Source organism: Chamaea fasciata, unplaced genomic scaffold (genome assembly GCF_029207755.1).
Source record: "Chamaea fasciata isolate MVZ Bird 193981 ecotype frontalis unplaced genomic scaffold, bChaFas1.0.hap1 SCAF_2, whole genome shotgun sequence".
NCBI lineage: Eukaryota > Metazoa > Chordata > Aves > Passeriformes > Sylviidae > Chamaea > Chamaea fasciata.
The window spans coordinates 83,998,389-84,021,975 of record NW_027094087.1 but is presented as its reverse complement, the minus strand read 5'-3'; the positions used below and the strand labels follow the sequence as shown (position 1 = coordinate 84,021,975).

Genomic DNA, 23,587 nt, shown 5'->3' with positions numbered 1-23,587 from the left:
GAAATCATTATTAGGTATATATAGAATAATGTGTGATGGGTTAAATATTTTTCATTTTGCCTTAAAGATTACTTCATGGCTCAGGAAAAAAATGTTAATAATAATTCTTAACATTTTGAAGGATTTACATTCTATTACAGATAATAATCACATGCTTAAAGTACTTTTAGTAACTCACCTTGTGTCATAAATTGCATATAATTTCTTGTTTTCTTCAACTGCATTCCTAAAAAGAAAGAAAAAGAGCATATTAGTTGCATGCCTTGTGTCCATTGCCACACCCCCCCCCCCCCGGTCTATGGCTCTAAACGTTTTCAGACCATTATTGTTGAATCTAGAAATGGGGGAAAAAATAACCTATAAATTGACTTGTTCAACCCCTCACATGACAAGATTGTAATAATCCTTTGGAAATTGTCTCAGTCGGTTTTTAATTATAGATCCATGACTCTGTTGCCAAGAAATGAAAAAAGAAAAAAATAGTAACTGCTTTTGTGAAAAATACAATGAAAAGATGTGTTTTTGATAGAACTACATAAATAATTTTCAGCAATGCTTTCCAATTGATCAAAATGAACATTATCCGATTCAGTTATTTCATTTTTTTAATAAATAAAACTAAAAAAATACATTGAAGTCTAATGCCCTCTATTCAATGTAAGTACATAATTTAACTCTGATATTTTGAATACTTTCAGGTATGATTAAACATTGAGCTCTGTATAAAAAAAGACGTATTGAAAATTCAAAGCTGGAGTCTATATTTTTGAGCTTTTTCAATTGAAATGCATGTGAGTTTGCAGAATGCATTTTGCATTCTTTAACTAGAAAAAAGAGGGGCTTTCCCCTGAACTTATTTTATTGGACTGTTTCTGAACATGTGGGGGAAAAATGTGCTCTTCTGAAATAGTGCTAGTGATTTGAGGGAGAGCAAGAAATGTTGTCTGAAATGTGTTGGCTTTGCTGGAATCAGCAATAAAATATAAGTTTTAGCTAAGTAGTTTCTGAGAAGGCGTGATGAATCTAAGAGGCACTCCATAATAAGTATTGATTTGTATCTTACAATCTGATTTATGTCTCTGTGCATTACTTTACCTGTCCGCTTAGAGAAGTTAAAGAGAAGCAACTAAAAGCATGGGGTGAATGATCCTGAGTTTGGATGCATTAAGCTCCACTTACATGGGAAAGTTAGATGCTGGGTTTGATCCCTGTTCCTGGAGTGGTTATGCCTTTTACATTAAATATGCACGAGCTAAAGGATATTAACAGCTGAGTTTTGTGAATGCTCAACTCCCTTGTGCATTGGGTAAGGAGATGTGGGGTCTCTCCCATGTCTTGGATCTCCCTGAAATCACCAGCTGTGTAAAACACAGCGGGTAGTGCTGGGCTGAGCTCAACGTAGCTGCCAACATCTGGTCCATTTAAGGTGCCCTGAGGTACTTGAGGCGCTGCATAGAGTTGCCAGTTACCACACAGGACCTTCATGACACCCACACTCTAATGGAGAGTTAGTTAGAGTTCCAGGGGGGACACCTTGGAGAATTCCAATGGCTCGGAATGCTTGTGTATTGGAACTGGGGTGAAACACTCAGGTCAGATTCCACCCCAGAGAAGGATCCCCAGCTTTCTATTCAAAGGCTTCATTAACTGAATTGACTAGATCTCTGTTGACATAATGGGAACACCCAGGTCTTGTGTAGACACCTACGCCTAATCTTCAGATTAATCCTACTCCAAATTTCACAATATCTTATGTTATTTTGATTGTTCTAGCATCAAGATTCACAAACCACATTGCTCTGGATTTAAAGATCATAGTATTGTGTGTCTGCAACCACATCTGGGCATGCTCTGTTGAGATTCGATTGATATTCTTAAGTACAGTTTTGTTTATTCTCCACACTTCTTTACTCTCTATTCCTCCGTGACCCTCATCAGGTAATTTCTTGAGCTTAGCAAAGGAGAGAGAAGGGGAGAAATAGCAGAGAAGTAGCATCTGAAGCCTGAACACCGACCCAAATATATCTCCTGATTATAGTTAGGGATCTCTTATCGGTAGAGTCGCATGGTCAGTGCTGAGACAAGAAGATGGCTGGGCTCTTTTCTGACATGCACATTGCAACTTGCTGCAAGGTACTGGAGCATCCACTGCATTTGCAGAGGCTGGGTACAGTGAGTCAGGGAGCAAAGCTCAGCCTTCATCTTCCTCTAGGACTATGCTCCCAAACAGAGCCAGTGACACCTGGAAGACAGACACAGCTCAACCTGCAACCATGACAACTGGCATGGACTTACAGCAAATTAGCTATGGGTGGAAGAGGGCAGCACTTCTAAATGAAAATCTACAGTATAGATGGAAAAGTATCTGCTTTCCTTCTCATTGCCTAAATACATCCACACTCATGAGATAAAAAAGAAATTTGAATACAATAGAGTTTTCTTTAATTAGTAGATTTGTGAAAATTTTCAGAACTGGGCAAAACATCATGTGTGTGTGGCCACTCTGTGTTTATAACTTTTGACAAACATCATCAAAAATTTCAATGGCAGGATAGAATTAACTTAGCTCCCTTATTGGTAGAGAGAAGATAATGGCAAAAGGAGATCAGGAAAACTATCAGGAAAACATAACACGAAAGAATCAAATGTAATCTTTTAAGTGTTGAAGTTTCACAATCAGCTTTTATTCAGACTGATAATGCACTCCACTTTTTCCTTCTCTTGCAAAAAAATGTAGACACATCTTAATGTTGAAATTCTCTTATTCAGCAGAGTGGTAAAATCTCTGCATTGAAAAGTGCTTTCTTGTGAATGACGAGTAAATGGAGTTCAGGAGTCTCCTAGTGCGGCTCTGTCTGCCTGGCAGCAGTAGAAGACATACTTCTGAAAGTATTAAAAAAATAATTCCCCCGTCAGAAAAGTGGCACATTAAAAGTACTTATATTAAAAGCACTTTGTTGTATATGAATGTCATTATATAATTGATTATTCCCATTAAAATGCTTTGACTCCTTATCACAACTTTAATAAAAGAACAAAACTGCTTTGAATATTATGCATGCACTTGCCTAGAGCCACTATTAAGCAGAGAGGCTCTGTGTGCAGCCAGGCAGTTGTTGATGGTAAATCAAATGGAGGGCATATGGTTTCAGTATGGCTGCTGGTAGAGCTTTTGTTGCTAGAAAGAGCTAATGTTTTGCATTTAGGATTATTAAAGTAACAGAAATAGTAGTTTATCTCTTCCCCTTTTTTTCCTCTCCAGCTCTCTGGAAGGCCCACTCAATATAATACAGAAAAAACATTCTAGGAGCAACGCATGCTGGAATGTTAGGACTTTCCTGAACTGCAGACTTAGAACATTGCGCGTTTTTTTAAAGACTGCAAAATTTCTGGATGATACCATGAGTCAGAATGCCTGTGGTTGGGATTCCTCCTTGCTGATGTAAGCATCAGAGATTAAAAGTGTAAGTCTGAGCCAGTTACCATGGACTACTTTAATAATCAGGGAGGACAGCAAAAGCAAGTCCAAAGACTGAAAGGGGCTGAAATAGACTAAAATAGTGTAAATGAATCACCCTCCAGAAGTACTTATAACTGTTAACATATAGCCCATAGCTAGCAAGACATCTAACTTTTGGGTAGGTACTATTGCCTAAGATATATCCCATTCATGTGATTTAATGGGAATGAAAGCAAGATCTGTTTCAGTACATTGAGCATATAGCCCTACAAAGGTTTATTAGAGCAAGATGTCTTTAGATTGGAGTTCCGTGAAGAATATCTCTGCTAATGTTAAATGGGTAGCAAAGAAACAGAAAAGCTGCTAAGTTAATACTTTTTTTCTGGAATTTCTGGAGTCTTTTATCTAAATGTAAGTAGAATTTTAAACAAGGATCATCCTTTCTGTATTAAGGCCGCAATACAAAGCAGTGCTGGTGGATGAGAGGCTGGATGTGACCCGGCAATGTGCATCTGGAGCCCAGAAAGCCAAATGTGTCCTGGGCTGCATCAAAAGCGGCAGGGTGAGGTCAGACCCTACATGCAGTGGTGCATCCATCCCTGGGGTCCCCAGAACAGGAAGGAGATGGATCTTTTGGATAAAGTCCAGAAGAGGGGCACCCAGACGATCAGAGGGGTGGAACACTTCTCCAATGAGGAAAGGCTGAGACAACTGGGTTTGTTCAGTCTGGAGAAGAGAAGGCTTTGGGATGACCTAATTGGAACCTTCCAGTACCTAAAGAGAATGCACAAGAAAGATGGAGAGGGATTTTTTACAAGAGGATGTAGTTATCAGTAAAGACAAATGGATTCTAACTAAAAAGGAGTTCATCTAGATTAGACATTAGAAAAAAAATTCAAACTATGACAGTGGTGAGGTACTAGAACAGGTTGTGTAGGGAATTTGTGGATGCCCCATCCCTGGAAGTGTTCAAGGCCAGGATGGATCGGGCTCTGAGCAACTTGGTCTAGTGGAAGGTGTCCCCACCCATGGCAGGAGCATAGGAACTTTAGTTTAAGGTTTTAGTTTAACTTTAGTTTGATCTTTAAGGTCCCTTCCAACCCAAACCATTCTATACTTCAGTGCTAATGAATCACAGGATGCTTAACAAGTACTCTTGTTCTGAGATACATGCTCTGACGTTATGTATCTAACAAAATGATTCAGCATGAAAATAAAGATACAAAGGCTAATTTTATAGCTTGTTAGACAATGCTAACAGTAAGGAAGTGAGATATTTTAGCTTCAGATTTGAAAGTATCTGAACATGGAAGGCCACCACTGAGAAAAAAAAAAACCAAACTTGTTTTTTCTACTTTGGGAAGAATTCTCAGAGTACACCTCACTCAAGCTATTTACAAACAGGAAGAAAAACAAATGTGAAGATAAACTCCCTCTCCACTGGCTCAGGGAATGTACACCTCATTATGTTTGAGCCTAATTCACTTTGAAATGAAGAAAATAGAGTTGTAGGCTGACCCAGCATACGCAAGAGATGCCAAGTGAAGCCCATTCTACATGGCTTTAGTGCAGTAACTATTGGTTGCAATAGCAAAGCCCAACTGTAAACCTTCCTCCCTAGAACAGCTGGTTCTGGGCTTCTACCTTAAGACTGTTCAACCCACTTTGCAAACTTTCCCTCCAGAAACTTAAGAAGCAGTGAGGCACTTGCATCAATGAGTCAATAAAATTCACTTTTCCTAGGAGGTTCAACCCTTGCTAACCACGTTAGGTATTCAAGGGCATCACTGTCACATAGCGTGATAGGCATTAACTAATTATTTTTAGTACCTGGAAGCCTATCAAGAAAAGTAAGAAAGTACAGACTGAAATGTCAAATGCAAAAATGGGAAACTGTGTTTAAAACTCCCAGGATATTGTAGACACAGTTATTGAATTACCATTGTAGATCTGCTGAAACCTCAGTAAGCAGCAGACGATGGAGGTTTTCGCTATAAATATAAGATTCACATAGCTATCTCTTATTTTTTAAAATATAAATTAAGTGGATGCAAGCCAGGTTTTCATAAATAATGCCGAAAATGTTTATGTATGAGCAGCTTAAACTATGTAGCTCTAGCTGAAATAAATGTTTCAGTGAACATGATTTTAAACATGATTTATTCAAATGTTATGTTAAGTAAGCATTCAATATGCTTTTATGTAATACTGATGCCCAAGTTACATGTAATTATGATGACATTATCGCATCCTTGATCTTTCATAACCTCTCTAGAAATTCATTTTTCCCAGCATCAAGCTCCACAAATAGTATGGAAGTGACAATGTCACATAGTATAAACAGTTACCAGAAAAATACTCTTCAGGTCCATTTCTATGAGGGCTAGCCAGTCTTGACTCCTTTTGACATCAGCCAGAGATGGGAAGTTTAGTACTGCTCAGAAACATGCCAATGAATTAGCAAGTCTGCAAACCTGTTTGTTGGCATTTCAGAGCAAGATAAGGACGATGAAGTGAGACGATGTCAAGTTGTGGACTCCTGTTTTCTCACATTTAATCACTGATATTTTTGAATGTGTCTAGTTTTAGTTCAAATTCTGTAGTTTCTACAGCATTATTTTAGCCCACATATTTTATTTTCTCTTTTCTTTTTAAGGTATTCTATTTCCAAATATAAAATAATGGGCATAGGGAAAGCCGTGAAAATACACACAAGACCAGTGCATAAATTTTCCATTATCCTTACACTAAAGATCTCAGTGTCACTGCAATAGTGCAATAGAAGTTCCAGCTCCGTGCTCAGCAGAGCTCAAAAAGGTAAACAAGGGCTAAGAACAACCAGGGAATTAATAGATCAAAAAAGTCAGTACAGTATCTGTGTTCTACCCATACCCCCGAAGCTTCCTGCTGTTCTCTTCCATCTCAAAGACCTTGAGAGCTCAATAAATGTACAGGAAAGAGTTACAGGGATGATTAGAAGTATGGAATGGACTTGGTAAGAAGAAAAAGATTTAGACTGAGACACTTAAGTCTGGAGGCCAGTTGAGGGAGGAGAGAGATGATGGATGTACATGAAATCATAGGCTGCCTAAATGATTATTTGCTGTCATGTGTATTATAAAACACAGAGAAGCACTCAGATGATCAGGCGGTCAGTTTAAAGCAAACAATATGAAGTCTTTTATCACACAATGCATAATTAAATTGTAGGGCTTATTGCCAGAAGAAGCTGTGGAGGTCAAAGATATAAATGGGCTCAAGAATCCATTAGACAAATGCATGAGAAGAGTCTCCATCAATGGATATTAAGATCAATGATGTGAATGCACCCTCTGCCTGAGGAAGTTCATAAACTTCAGGCTGCTTGAAAATGAAGCTTATACTGGGAAAGAATTGGGTTTTATCCATCCTGTTTTGTATGTTTTTCCCAAAGTACAACTACTGCCCATTGTCATATGACAGCAAACGCAGATGACACAACATTGGCTTGATTCAGTCTGGGAATGGTTATCTTCAATGCAATCAAAAATACATGTTTCTGGTTTACCATGAGCCAGCAGTTAAATAACTTTCACACCTTAAAATGTCTGTTGTTTTCATTACTGCACTCTCCACTGGTCCAAATAAACCACTAATTTTACTTCCCTTACTTCAGAAACTCATTCGATTGCATATTTTTGATTTCTATACTTTGATCTTCTGAAGCACTTACATACATCCCAGGGTGATAAAAAGTTTTCCAGTGTCCTTCTAACCCTCCTGAGGTATTAGAGGGCTGTTGTAAAACATGCATTTACTCAGAAACAAAAAATTTCAGATGCAGCTAGTGCTCATAAAAACCGTTTGAAATAAACCTCTTTACATTTCACAGACAAGAATATATGTTCAGTAAGCATATCCGTATTATAAAAGATGTGATATATACTGAATTTTAAGGTATTCATGTCAATTTTGGTGGCAGAAGCAATGATGATTTTAAACAAAGCCTACTCTCTCAAGCTCTTCAATTCCTTAAAAGTGTTTTGGTTTTGGTTTTTTGTTTTGGGGATTTTTTTGTTGTTGTTCTTGTTTTTGTTCTGTTTTCAGAATGAAAATTAATAGTCTGGAAAAATAAAAATTTATTCATTAAAGAATAGCTGATGCCACCCTTGAAAGCCTCATGACTGTGAAGGGCAGCTCTCCACAGAGGGATTGAGTTTTCCATGCAAAGTACATGGAGGCAGAAGAGAGCCCTAGGTTCTCATTCAGGCATCCTAGTGGACATTGTGCATGTTTTTCAACGACCCATATTACAAAATGAAGAGGTCACCTTGGCCCAACATCATGACAGTTTTGACTGAAAGCAGGTGTTGCTAACATGCTCTGTGCTGAACTCAGAGCTGTTGTGCAATAGCCATGCCAATGAGCACATCAATTTGACAGGCCCCATTAGATACTCCTCAGCTACTTCTACTGCAAAAAATTAAGGTGCCCTTGGTCTCCAAAGATATTTCTGTGGCTCATTCCTTGGATTTTTTTAGGCATCCACAGAAAACCAAAAATACTTCTGTTGATTTTTGTTGTTGTTGTTGTTGTTTTGGTTTTTTGTTTGGCTTTTTTTTTTCCAACAATACTATGGAAAAAAACCCTCTGAACTAAGAGAAGGCATTTCCATTAATGACTCGAATATTGTAATCATTTGAAAAAATGTCATGAGGAAGAAAAATTTCTTGATCCATTCTAAAACATGTTAAGTGTATGCAGTTATACACAAATACTTAAAATGGGTTATGAATCCCCTGACACACACTTTTACAGATAAAAATAGTCTCTAGCTATGCATGGAAGAGCAATTTTAAGATGATGAAGCAACATATGATCAGATTAAATATTCGCCTGGATATGTACAGGGTAATACTTTCTCATATGTTGCTACTGCTTTGCAAGTATAGATCAAAGTAATTATTCTAAGTGATCTTTAGCTCTTTTGGTTGTTTAGATAGGAGGTCTTTATAAATTCAAAGGCTGTCAACCCACAGTGTGTCAGGAACCTTGAATTTAAGAGCCCAGCCCTAACATTTACATTCCTCTGTTATGTTTCAGGGTTGGTTGTAGATGTTAAGAATATTGCCTTTGGGACCTCTAAGTGCATTATATCATAGCCTCGAGCTGTACTTTCTTTTTTCTGCTCTTCTTTAATCATCAGAAGTTTTGATTTAAGGGAGAAACAAGCTGGTAAAGGAGCCTATGCATCTTTGCATTTTCCCTACTTCACATCAATTGTGAGGGTGAGAGAACTGTAAAGTGTAGTTAAATAGTCATGCCAGTCTATGAAAGATTGGAAATGTTCTATGAATTGGAAAACATGGAAATGTTCTTTGCTTTAAAAATGAATCAGAAGAACTAACACCGTTTTTATTGTACAAGATTTTGAGATGTGAATATGAACACTTAAACTGTCCTGAATATATTGGGACATCCCCCTATCTGTTGCCGTAGTGCTAAAACTTTTATTTTCTTTAAATGCAAAATAAACATCCAGTGACATTAGAATGCTCTCAGATCTCCTGTTGACCTTGGTAAATACAGACAAAATAACTAAAAGCTTTTTAAGGATGAAAATTTTAATATATTTTTATTAAAATGATGTTTCAAAATTCCCTGCATCTTTATTGGAAGACACTGGGAAGTAGTTAAGTCTGAAAAAACACTTATGAAATCCAGAGCACACATTTCAACATCTCAGTTTATCGAGAATTTTATAAACAGTTTTGAATATGCCTGAAATACTTTTCTATTGCCTGTAAGAAACAATAAAAAAATTCATATTCATACCCCTTTATTCATATTCATTCAGTGTTTAGTCATCCACTAGAATCTTTAAATTGCCTGGCTTTGTTCATCATCAGCTTTATAAATTGTACCATGCATGCAAGCTGGCTAAAAGGCCCCAATATAATTTTCAACTATATTTGGTATTTTTCTCTCAAAGTTCTCAAATGTTGTGTGTACATATATATTATACATTGTAAAACTGGGACATCTGAAACCTCAGAGAGGAGAGCAGTTATTAATCTCCATTTAAAAATCTCACTTGAGGAATATGGGGCAAACACTACAGAATTAAATCATTCATCAATGTCAGGCTGTGAGTCCCAGTTATAAGGTTTCCCTGGCAGACAGGAAAGAGAATATTAGCCTCCTAATGCCCAATACTTTGTTGTAACTTCTAGGAAACATAAATTATGTTTTCCCATATAGAAAGCAATTCTACATTTAACAGTGCTTTAGACAAAATAAATCAATTAGACATATATTTTACAGTATTTCAGAGATCCTAATAACCTTAAGTTGGCATGCAGAACTCTTATATATAGATTTATTATATATGATTAAATACAAATTAACATCTAACTCTAAACTGCAGATTGCTAGAACCTGAGAGTTATGGAAGAGTTGACTTCCCCTAGAATGCTGGGTACCATGGAATGCAATTTTGGCCCTTCAGCCAATGGGACACTAATTCCTTGATCACCAGAAAGTTTCTCATTGCTTCCAAACTACCAGCCTGGGGTTTTTTTTTTGTTTGTTTGTGGGTTTGGGTTGGTTTTTTTATTATTATTATTTTTTTGGGTTTTTTTTTTTTTAGTTCCTAAACCTCTTGAAATTTTGGCATGTGGACCTCAGGCAGAGTGGGGACTCTGACTGATACCCAGAGCAGAGTGGAACTGTAGCAGGAGAGAATGAGAGGCTGGACCCTCTCACAGCCTTCCTAGGCCTTCTTTGCTACTCAGCACAAGAGGATTGTTCTCTCTTTCAGCGATTGCATAAGTACTTGATCTCTTCATACTCATTTTCTGTAAGTTTAGGGGGAATCACTGAATAGGGTGTTTTGGTCTGTTCCAGTGTTCCCATTCTTATGTGCTTATAACTGTAGAGAGATTTGCCATTTCATTGGTGGTGTTCAGCAGGAGTCATAAATTTTAACAGAATATCTCAGTAGAAGTATCTATAATGAAAATAAGCTTTAGTTCACTGAACTTCAGACCAGATTTCCATTTTGCTATAGAAATTAATGTCATATTATGCTTTAAAAATTTTCGTGTTTTTTCTTCAATGCATACGGTCTAATAACTTGCAGAAAGTTTAAGACCTCATTCTTTAAAACAGTAGCAAATTGAATAAAACACATACTTTCTCAGCCTTTATTCCCACCCTAATATGATCCCTTCAGTATTAAGTGAAATGCTACAAGTCCACAGTAATTAATACCAGACTGAAAAAGGAAATGATGGAGCTGACAGCTTCTATGTTTCAATGTGGTACATTTTCCAGTTCCCCTTCTGGAAAGAGGAATCCAACTCTTGTAGCAGAAATAATTTTTTTCTTCTTTTAATAATTTCTTCCTGATCTGTTTTCATTGACACTTATGCATGCAATCCACTTCAAAAAATAAGTAAAAGCAATAATACTTAAAAAGAAAATATTTTTCTAAGTAACAATCCACTATTTTTCTGCTGATCTAAGAGGATTTTATGAAATGATGGGCCAGATTGTGCCTCACACCAACATGCATACTCTGGAGGTTATGGCAAGCTGCACAGCCCACTTGGGAGCTCTGGAGCTCCATCATCGCAGATGTGCCAGATGCTGCACCTTTCTCAGGCATCCATCATGTCCTTTCCTAGAGGTTTGGCCAGTGTGGAAAGTGGCTAGGTTTTATTCTCCCATCTTGAAGGATGGTTGATAGGCCAGGAATGGGAGCGCAAGGCTGACACAGTCCTCAGACACACGCACAAGTGCCTTGGAAGAGTGTGGGAGCAGACACACGGGTGTGCCGGTGCCCCACACGTCCATAAACACCTCACATGTTGCAGCCACCCTCCTTATCCCAAGGGCTGGCTAGTATTAGACCAAACCTTCCCTTAGGAAATCTCTCTTGTGGATACTTATGAATTAATAAAAGAGCTTGAGATTCCCATCAGGAGGAATGGAATTGCTTGAGCACTCTGGCCATTTCTGCATAGGAAGCCAGAATGAGCAAACACAGGGAGCTGGTGATATCCCAAGTTAAAGAAAATTTGGTGCAAATCTCTATTTCATACATGCAGCTCAGAGTTAGAAAGAGCTAAAATACTGGTGTAAGTCCAAACTTGAGGAAAGATAACATGAAGGAGACTGCATGATGGCACAGCATGAGTTCAAGAGTCATTCTGCTAATAAATTCAATGGATTGACAAATTTACTTTGTTTTTTCTTGGAAAGACACCCCCCCACACACACACTATACTGTGGTACTGGATAGCAGCTCTAGCAACCAGCATAAATAATTTGGTTAGCCTGAACTCTGGGGAACCCCAATAATCTTTGAATGTACCATCTGATACAGGAGTAATTTTCCTTAGAATATTCTGATCATTTGGGGTAATTTTCCTTAGAATTAGGTAAGAGGAAAGCTTTATAACATGGTCAGCATAGAATATTTTAGTGGGATTATTTCATATCTTCATTAGCGGAAGTCAGGGGATTTTACAAAAAAAAAAAAAAAGTATTCATCTAGTATCTAGGACAGACAACCTTACGAGAACAGATGAGTTAATCCTCAGTGCACCCTCAGCAATGTGGTCACATCTTTCTCAGTGACACTCCTGAAGGCCACAAGGAGTTCTCCCTGGAGCTTTCTCTTCTTCAGGCTGAACAGTCCCAATTCTTCCATCTTGTCTTCACAGCCAAGGAAGTCCAACCCTCTGATCATCTTTGTAGCCTCCTCTCAATCTGCTCCAACAGGTCCTTGCTTTTCCGGTACTGGGGTCCCCAGAGCTGGGTGCAGCACTCCTGGTGGGGTCTCAGCAGAGCAGAGTGGCAGGATCCCCTCCCTGGCCCTGCTGGCCGTGCTGCTTTTGGTGCAGCCCAGGGTGTGACTGGTTTTCTGGACTGTGAGTGCACATTGCCAGCTTATGTCCAGCCTCTGATCCACCAGCATCCACAAGTCCTTCTTGGCAGGGCTGGAGCATCAAGGTTGCTCTTGATCCTCTCATCCCCCAGCCCTTATTGTTACCAGGGGCTGCCCTGGCCCAGGTGCATCACCTTACACTTGACCTTGTTGAAGCTCATTAGGTTCCCACGGACCCACTCCTAGAACTTCTCCAAGTCCCTCTGGATGGCATCCCATCCTTTAGGAGTGTCCCTGAGAAAGATGTGACCACATTGTTGAGGATGCACTGAGTATTACCCTTGTAAGGTTCTTATCTATTTCCATGTATAGATGTGCACAGTTTTACACCCAAGCTTGCTTTTTGTCCTCTTCTGCTCTGCTAGCTAGCTATGTCCTGTTACTATTAAGGAATGCACGTACTGCTGCTATTAAAGAGCATTTAGTTCATGGCAAGTGACATTTTCACTAGAAGGGTCTTAAATAGGGAGTAGATAATTCAATTTCCAGCTAAGAAAAAGAATAATAAATAAATAATGCTGAAGCTGTCTTTTTGTTCCCCCCTAATGGGAGGGTAATCATTAATCTTTTAGCCACTGGGGAAATACATTTAAGGAAAATTTGGAGGATGATAACAATTAAAAATAAGACTGAAATGAAATTACCCACATTAGTAAAGTTACTAATACCATGGAGTGCCTGCATGCAATAGAGAGAATGACAGGGAAAGCTCTTATTATTTAGGCATCTGAAGGCCTAGCAGCAATGTCTTCTTTCTTGTTTGTTTGTTTGTTTTAAAGATAGGAAAACTTTTGCATGATTAGGGCTATTTATATAATATGGAACATTGCTCAGGTTTTCGTGCTGTCACCCGGGTCTGGCCTTCCAAACACACTCAATTCTCTCTGTGCATCTCAATGGAAACAGTTACACAGCAGAACTTACAGCATCAAGCTCCTTTCCACACTGAATTCCTGTCTTTAAAATGTAAACCTGTGTGCAGTCATAACCAGGTTAAACAAGCCACAATTGCATAGTTGCTGCTGGCCACCACAGATTCTGTTAAGGAATCTTCCTTTTTAAAACCTTGCTTGTGGCTCTGTTGGCAGCTTTACATTACAACTGGTGCTGAGGTACTGGTAGATGGTATGTTCTTTCTTCATTCAGGTTTTTCCCTGGTGTCACTTTGACCTTTTCAAAGTACATTTTGTGATATGAAAGATGACAGTGACCTCTCCTTCCCCTTAATCTCTTTCCCTAACACCAAGAAACAGACATCAGTGTTTCAATTTGGTTTTGATTACAAGCATCAGGGTGCTAGTCCAAGAAGATGAGAGTTTTATGTTTAACTCCAAGTACGGCTAGGTTACAATCATTTTCTGGCACTGAATTCAAAGTATTTAGCACAGTCCCTGCTGAAGTTCTGCTTGTTGCAATTGTGTTCGTTTCATACTTTTCAATAGAAGCATTACTTCAGTGGCCACAGTTTTCACGGGAGATCATGGTAGGAGATTTTTTCCAATCAGCTCATCAGCAGCTAAAGAAAAAGGACATTTCTGGCTTCTCATTCATGAGGGAATCCACATGAAAATTCATATTCAAAGAATCCACATTCCATTTACTTTGCCATGTTTTCTAATATCTAGGTGCCTCTGAAGGTGTAGACATACCCAAAAGCAAACACTAAGAAGATGATACTGAATGAAATTTAGGCCATCAGATTATGTCAGACAACAATGCAAAGGGTGATGTACTTTTGGCAAAGTTTTACTGAGCAGCAAAGCTGCCATGATCACAACACACTGAAGATTTCTTCACTGAAATCTGTTTTACAGTCATCCTTTTTATATGCAAACTATTTTAAAAATGTTTTCAAATGTGAGACATTAGATATTTAATTCATAAGTGACTAGAGGCAAAAGCCATCCTCAACAATAATTCTGTGCCCATTGTTTGCGTCCTGCTCATAGCTGGTAGCAACCTTTGTTAAGTGAAAAGTAAAAACCTAAAGGACGAAGTGTTGCAAATATGTTTCCGCGGAGTTAATCACTGCTATAACTTTGCATGTGGGTTCAGCTGCCAAAAATTCACATGCCTAGAGTGAATTATGTGTGTAGATCATAAGATAAGGGCCTATAAAGAAACATTTATGGAAATATTTTGCTCCAAAATATTTGCTTGTGAAGTTTTTCAGTATAAGAAGCAAGAAGAAACTTATTTTAAGATATAAATTTAGATACCTTTTGAGGGTATATAGTACATTGCTTTATGCAGTATATTCTTATTATTTCAAGTAGATCTTAAATACCACAACTAATAACATCAAGTAAATGTCTAGAAATGTGTAGAGCTAGATTATAATAAAACATGTTTCTTTATTAGATACACCAAGGGGCTGTAAGTTAATACTTAAAGCAGTGGATGATTTCCTGTTATATCAAGACTACTGCAAATACCACGATTCTAATTTGATATGTCCTAATTTTAAATATAGCACCACCAAATGGGGTGCAGATCAGACTAACAAATCTATGCATACTCCATCTTGGCAGAACATAGATTTTCTTCTGTATAGAAAAGTAAGAATGACTCAAAACTATACTCAAAAAGACCCCCTGAGGGGACAGCTGCATTAACACCTCATATACACAAGTACAAAATAGAGAATTCCAGAACTGCAGAATGGTTGTGGTTGGAAAATACCTCTGGAAACTGTCTAGTCTAAACCCCTCACTAAAGCAGGTCCACGTAGTGCATTTGGTACAATACAGACAGGTTTTAAATATCTCCATAGAAGGAGACTCTACAACCTAGGCAAGGTGTTCGAGTGCTCTGTCACCCTCAAAGTAAAGACTTTTTTTCTCATGAGAGCAAACTTCCTGTGTTTCCATTAGGGCCTGATGCCCCTTATCATGTTGCTGGGAACCACTGACAAGTGTCTGGACCCATCCTCTTTGCACCTAGCCTTAAGATATTTGTATGTATCAATAAGATACCCTCTCATTTTTCTGCAGGTTAAACAGACCCATACCCCTCAGCCTTTCCTCACAAGAGAGATGATCCACTCCCTAATCATCTTCATAAACCTCCACTGGACTGTCTCAAGTAGTTCCTTATATTTCTTGAATGGGAAAGTCCAGAACTGGACACAGTAGTCCCAATGCTGCCTCACTAGGACTGAATAGAGGGCGAGGATCACCTCTCTTGACTTGCAGGCCTCGCTATTCCTAATGCACCCCAGGACACCACTGACCTTCTTGGCCCCAAGGACACACTGCTGGCTCAGGGACAGCTTGCTGTCTACCAGGATCCCCAGGTTCTTCTCTGCAGAGCTGCTTTGCAGCAGGTCAGCCCCAGCCTGTCCTGCAGATCCTGAGGTACAGGACCCTGCATTTGCCTTTCTTGGATTTCATTAGGTTCCTCTCTGCCCAACTCTCCAGCCTGTCCAAGTCTCACTGACTGGCAGCAGAGCCTTCTGGTGTGTCAGCCACTCCTCCCTGTGCCATATATCATCAGCAAACTAGCTGCTCCATCCCTTCATCCAGGTCACCGATGAATAATTAGAATGAGAATGGTCCCAGTGCTGACCCCTGGGGAACACCGCTTGCTGCAGGTCTACAAACAGACTCTGTGCCACTGGTCACAACCCTCTGAGCTCCATCTCTGGTGCAGTTCTCGATCTGTGTGCTCATCTCACCCTGTGTTCTTTCTCACTATGCACTCATCTAACCCACTCTTTCTGAGCTTACCTGTACGGATCTCATGGGAGACAGCACCAAAACCCTTACTGAAGATAAGGGAGACAACAGGCACTTCTTCCCCTCATCTCCCCAGCCAGAATGATAATACAGATCTCTGAACAATGTAATTGTAAAGGGACATTTGGCAGCTTGGTTTGCAGATTGCACATGCTTTTAACAGATGTGATAACAATGGTCTAATAAGCAGTTAAACTGTGGGATAAACATGCTCAGACTACACTAACAAAGTTTGGAATGTTAGCATTCCACCATTTACAGAGGCCTTCATTGTTTTTCCTGATACTTTCAACAGCAGAAATTTATTTGTTAAGAGAAAGGAATTTATTTATTGCCCTTTAGGGGAATTTTATTTGTATACAAAGAAAAAGGCCTGTATTTTGCAGGTCACCTACCTTGAAACTAATCTGAGAACTCAGAAAAATGCAATATAAGAATGGGAATATAATGGTGTGATCAAAACAGCCATTAAAAAAAATCAGATTAGTTTTTCCTGTTTTTCAGGCAGAAGTAATTGCACATGAAGAATTATATCTGTGCACAGTCACTATGTTAGTTTTTGAGTAAAGCATCCCTTCTGTCTTAAGGCAGGGGGCAAGTTCCTATACCTAAATATGTGGCTGCACAAAAGACAATTGTCTCAGAAGAACATTATGATGTCTGCCAAAATCAAGAACTTTAAAATTGAAGAACACTAGAACCTAAATGGATGATGAAATCCTAACTGTACTTTCCTGTAAATTAGTATTAAGATTTTCCTGAAATCTGTCTTTACCTCCCTTTTTTTCCCCCAAGGAACCCTTTATCATTCATTACACAGGATAAGTAGGTACTGATTACACAGTACCTACTGAATAAACAGCTACTTGGAAAGTAATCTTCACCAGCCAGTTAGCAGTGCCTTATTTACTGCACACCCAAAGCCTGCTGTAAATACAGAATTATTCATTTTTTCACGGTCTTTTCTGGGCCACTCATCACTGTAGTATTTGCATGCCTCAAGAACACAGATGAATTTATCGCTGCCGAAAGATAGGAAACCATTATTATTATTCCCATTTTACAGCTGAAGAGATAGGGACTTGCCTGGAGCTACACTGTGAATTAGTGGCAGAGTAAGGATTAGAATTCATGGCTTGCAGCCCTGTGCACTTTACTGGAGATTGCACTGCCTTGCAGTCTGAAGTGCTGAGAAACCACAGCTCTCACCAATTTTGTCTACCATTTCAAGTGCTCTAGAAGCCTTGGGCAGCCCAAGCTGGTCATCCATAAAATAAGACATATAGTTAAAGGTCAGCTGCCAAAATTTTGGAGTTATCTTCACACTGAGACTAATACTTGAGTCCAGTGCTTACAAAAGGGCTCACCCATGCCTAGGTGAATGGCTTAGCCACCAGGCTGCTGGTGGTTCCAGGGTGGATAATTTTCTTTTCCATGATGTAGATGCTGGAACTCAAAAAGCTGTGATAAAAACACCATAATCTGATTTCAAAAAAATGGCACTTCATGATGAAACACAGTTAGGAGTGGAAAACTAACTGGCACGCTCTCCTGGTTTCAGCAAAAGTAGAATTAATTTCTTCTCAGTAGCTGTTTCAGTGCTGTGTTTTGTATTTGGAATGAGAATGGTGTTGATAGCACACTGATGTTTTTGTTTTTTGCTAAGTTGTTTTTTTCTTAATTCAGGGGCATTTTCCTTTTCTCACGCTCTGCCAGTGAGGAGGCACACAAAGAAAACTGGAAGGGAGCATAGCTGAGATAGATGGCCCAAACTGAACAAAGGGATATTCCCCACCACAGAATGTCATGCCTGGCATATAAGTGAGGGGAGTTACCCTGAAGGGGGGCTGACCTGGGTTTGGGAAGGGAACTTAAATCATGACAGGCATTTTTCACACCCAATGTGAGCCACAAAGGGCTGAGATAAGGACAGATCCGGTCAGAGTCTGTTAAAAGAAACATGACACAGCCCTAATTTCTCTTTTCTTGTATTCTTCACCTGAAACTTGTTCCCTCCTGCTGTCTTGGACATACCCAGGATGCTGCCCCAGCACTCTCCACACAAAAAGCATCTGATTAACATTTGATGGCTCTTGTTTTGTTCTTTTTAGTAAACTGGGAAAACACCAGTAGATCAAACTGCAATCATTCTTGTGGTCATGATTTATTTAAGTCACTATTTTCTCTTTGAAGCTACTCTTTTGATCCTCTTCTGTGCAACTGAGATGCTGTGCTCATTGACCATTCCCACTTTTTGGCTGCATGGGTGTTGGCTCCTTGCATCCACAAGTGATCTGTTGAGACAAGCAGGTAAAGTTTCTGGCAGACAATTGACCGGCAGTCTGTGATCCATTCAAAGTATGTAGCCCCAAACTAAGCCAGTAGTTTTCAGTTGCTGAAGGTGAAAGGCATAGTGGTAAATCAAGTTTATCTTAAGCAAGCAAGCAAGCTTTCTCAAAAGTATGCAGCTAATAGAATTGTTGTGGACCTTAAAGAAGGACCAGGCACTATAGATCTGCAGCCCTGTCCCTCAAGTTCACATGCCTGGTACCTTCCTTCAAAAACTATAGCACAAACTGTCAAGAAAAACACACTGCACCTAGGAATGAAACTGAATCTGCAACATCCTAAATATGTTGAGCACTCAATCACCTCTGTAAAATGGGAACAGTCTAAGAGGAGAGAACAAGGAAAACCCATAAAAAATTACCAATGCCCCAAAAGAAAATGACTGCCTCAGCAAATAGTTAATTTGACTTTCTCACAGCGCAAGTGAACATCCAAAGTATGGGTTATATGATGGCTCCTCACAGCTGTTCTTAAGTTTTTCTCCAATTATAGCCTCCTCTTCCATCCCACTGATGTTTTCAGAAATATTAAAACCAAAACGCTTATTAACTCTGCTGTTTTAATCTACTTTTTTTTCCATTGACTAATACAAATTGGCAAATTTGAGACTGCACTGCAGTTGTTTTGTGAGCAAGCCACCTGCATTTTTCATTGAATAAATGTGTGATAAAATGAAAAAAATATGGCCCTATTTAATATCTGTGCCAAATCTCATTTTTCAGATTCAAACAAACTCTCGTTGACTGAGTCATAATTACTGGGTCACACTCCAGGCATAACCTCAGCTGATGTATGGGTGTAGCTCTGCTGCCCTTCACTTGGCCAATTTATACAGCATGAAAATCTGGCTTATTGACTGGTATATGCTACTATCTTTATCTTTCTGAATTCTACTGCACTGGGACTGACAAAATAGTTTCCTACAAAGCTGTAGGACTGGCATCACCTGCATTGGTGCGATGTATTTTAATGTTTACTATAGTTCAGTCATTAATATTTGACATACTGTAAATATTTTGAAATCATCAATATCTTTTCCAAAACAAAGCAGTATGAGGTCATTTCCTTTTTTTTTTTTTTTTTTTTAACCAGCTCTTTTCAATTTCAGTAGAATTTATTTCTAGATAAAACAATTTAAACCCTCATTTTTCTTGAGATTTTATTAATTATAGTACTTGAATCTATACAACAGAAGTCACATTTAATGGGATTTGGAACTGCTGAGAACATCCCACCTAACCTTTGCCAATAAATTCAGCCTGAAAATCAGTATATTGCAAATCCTAAAATAAATGTAAGTAGTGTCTACAGCTTTCCAAATGGTATGCATTAATGTATTTTCCTGTAGCAGCAGCTAATTATTGTAATGAATCATGAACGGGGTGATTTGAAAGCTTATATGAAATTTACAAAAGTGGATACTAATATTTGTTGGCATCTTTGACAGTTACCTTTATTGATCAGAAACAGAAATAATGAGTTCTGTCAGTATGCCCAGCACACATATAAACAACACAGGGAAATGCAGTAAATATGGAAACTACAGCAGCCAAAAAAAGACCAGGTTCATCACAACAACTTAAAACATGCTAATCAAATCTTATTTTAGTATTTACATGGCCAAAACCCAGCAGACAGTTGATATGTACATACATGTATCAATAGACATAAATATGTAGATCTTATAACCTAAATATGAGAGAGATACATGCATATGTATATATAATAGAATTCACAGATTTACTCTGAATGTCAAATAGATTTTGATTCCTCTTGGCTGTATTTAACCAATTTCTAAACTTCAAATACTCTGTTCTTAACATCAGTAAGTACATTATTTTACTGTAGTCCTACATTGTCCATTAATACACTCACCTTTCATCCATTATGAATATTTGAATATATGCTTAATAAAGAATTTATCAACATTGATCTGTTCCTCTTAGTTCAATGAATTTCTGTGTTGTTCCTTCTAAGATTTGTTCTCGCCTTCCTCTTATGAAGGAATTACGTGTACAGTAGCATATGCATAAAGCCTTGAATACTGATGCAGAGCTCGCATGCTCCAGTTTAAGCCTGATTAAAATTTCGTTAGGAATCATATGTATGAAGCTGAATGGTTGTGGTTATTCCCCACAAAGTACTTTCTTAATTAGATGGGTTTTTGCTCCACTGTATCATTAAAGGCGTGCTCTATCCTCAGAAGGAGTGCACCATGCAGTGCCTTACTATAAATTTGCACCCAAATCACCAGGCTGAGGCCTTAAAGATTATGTACAATGCTACCCTAATGACCCATTATCTTTCAGATATAGATATAACTGCTACTCTAGCTAGCTAAAATACTAACCAGTAAATGTAACCATTTTGAAAAAAATTAACTAAAGGTATTTTACATATGATAGGGTCATAAAGTTCTGGTTCACAGGTTTTCTGAGTTGATGCTCACTTGTGTGCAAAAATCTTGTGTCCACAAACTTATCTATCCTAAAAGCACAGTGCCAACAAGAAAAGAAACCAGGGGAAGATTCAAGCTGAGATAACAGCAGGCCCTTGTTTATGGGATGTAACACTCATGAAAGAGGTGACTTGCTGCAGTTCAAGGATACCCAGAAAAAAAAGAGCCTGTATTTTTGCAACACAAGAGGAAAGCAAAAAAGAAAGTCTCAGTTTATAGTGCTACTGAAATTTGTGGACTGTGTGATGCAGGAGGGATTTTTGTTAGGTAGCTCCTCTGCCTCCCAAATCTAAGACCATGAACCAGGATGTGTTGTAAATCCCTTTGGCTTTCATTATTTGTGTTTAAAGGGCAGACTTTAGTAGGCTGCTGGAACAGGGAGCAGATTTCACATCTGAACCTAGTAAGGATATGAATAAAAGCACAATTCTTCCACAGGAAAAATATTTCTAAGGAGGTTTGACCCTTCACTCTGAGTTTTCATTGCTACCCACTGGTGTGAAGGAAATTCTCTCTTTTCCAAGGCAGAGGTGAAAAGGGCAATCTCAGTGGCAAGATGAACTGATGTAAACAAATGGTCAAAACCTGCCTGTGTGCAATATTTCCCTGCAAAGGCATTGCAAGGGCCATATCAGGGCTGATGAAACCCACCACCAGCCCCACAGCTGGGTTAACCTGTAGGGAGGGGAGAATGGGTAAGGGACAAGGGAGCTGTAAGGATCCAAACACCTAAATGGGTTTGGAGAAAAGGGTGGAACTTTTATATGGCTGCAGAAAGACAGGGATGTCACTTTAAGTAACAATCTTTGCTTTAATGCTCTAATGCAAGGGTTAGAGCATTAGAACCTTAAAATGTGCTGAAAAATGCTGGAAATGTTCTCCACTCCTTTGGGTGGGGGGTATCTCTAGGAAATGTTTTGCTTGTCTAATGGGGCAAAGTCTCTAATACAGTACCCGGGATTCTAGTCTTGGAGGAAGCACCTCTGTAAGGTGCCTAGAGTGGTTTTCAGAAACAGCGAATCTTAGGACATTCTATAAATCCACGACAACAGTATTCAGGCACACTCTGAACATTGGCTCAGCTGTTGGTCTAATATGTGGAAATGGACTGAACATTGCCCATAGCAGACAGGATGAACTGCCAAAGAGAAAACGCAGCCTTTCATTCATTTCTAAACAGAATCCATGCAGAAAGCACCCTGCTCAAGATTAGATCAGATGAACCTTTGAACCCGCAGATTTGGGAATCACAACAAATAGCACATAGAAGCATCAGTGTCACTTGCTAAAGGTGTTACTTCTCACAACCAGCTCGAATTCTGCTGGAACACTGCAAGTGGGCATCTGCCTCTCTCCCAGTGGCACCACTGATGTCTTCTGTGCCACACTAATAGGGACCAACTCCATCTCTGAGCAGTCCTTCTCTGCCACCAGCCACATTTTACAAAACTTAGGCAAGTAGTTCCCTATTGCCACTGGGATGCACAGAACAAACCACAAAAACACCAGGTTTTAAAAGCAGCTCTGTCTGCAGCATGGCCCAGCAGACAAGTGAAATGCAGCAAATTGGTCATGTTTGATGTGTCCATGGCATTATAGGAGAGAAAAAAAGGCTATCAATACCCCTCCTTATCAACCAGAAATACCTCAGATGCTTCCAAGTCCATCAGACTCTCACATCAGCAAGATTGTTTCCATCACAGGATGGCAGAGTTTTCAAACTTTACAGGATCACAGGATGGCTGAGGCTGGAGGGTGCCTCTGAAGATTACTGAGGCCCACCTCCTGCTCAAACAGGGTCAGTTACAGTGGGTTTCCCAGGATCATTTACCTTCAAGTTTTGTCTACACAGACAGAGACTTCACAGCTTCTCTGGGCAACCTGTTTCTGTGTTTGACCACTCTCAAAGTAAAAACATGTTTTCTTGTATTCAGATGGAATGTCATGTCTTTTAATTTGTGACTGCTGTACTTTTTCCTGTCACAGAATCATTTAGGTTGAAAAAGACCTCCAAGATCATCAAGTCCAACTTCTGACTGATCACCACCTTGTCAATCAGACCATGGCACTAAATGCCAGATCCAGTCATTTTATGAACACCACCAGGGATAGCAACTCCACCACTTTCTTGAGCAGCTCATTCCAATACTTAACAACTCTTTCTGTGAAGAAATTCTTCCTGATGTCCAACCTGAACTTTTCCCGGTACAGCTTGAAGCCATTTCCTCTCATCCTTTTGTTGGCTGCTTGGGAGAAGAGGCCAACCCCCAGCTACAACCTCCTTTCAGGTAGCTGTAGAGAGCAATAAGGTCTCCCTTGAGTCTCCTTTTACTCAGGCTAAACAGCCCCAGCTTCCTCCTCACAGGATTTACTGTTAGTCAGTAGCACTAAGCAAAGTCTGTCTCCCACTTCTTCAGCCCCTGCCCTCAGGTATTTATACCCATGGATAAGTATCCCTCTTATCCTTTTCTTCTCCTGTCTGGACAATCCCAGCTGTCTCTGCCTCACCTTCCTAGGAGAGACACTCCAGTCCTTTAATAATCTTCTTGGTCCTTTGCTCGACTTTTCCCAACGCGTATATGTCTCTTTCATACTGGCGAACTCTGGGTGTGTCTCACCTGGGCCCAATAGAGTCTTGACTCCAGTTTTTA

General features: G+C 39.2%; 1 long non-coding RNA gene across 1 annotated transcript in view; it reads right to left on the bottom strand.

Annotated features, from left to right (window-relative positions):
• Positions 1-207: 207 nt before the first annotated feature.
• Positions 208-23,587, bottom strand: part of LOC136285410 (uncharacterized) — a 90,065-nt gene continuing 66,685 nt past the window's right edge. The window contains exon 3 of the long non-coding RNA XR_010719450.1: positions 208-226. This is a non-coding gene — a long non-coding RNA (uncharacterized lncRNA). The remainder of the gene's footprint in view (positions 227-23,587) is intronic.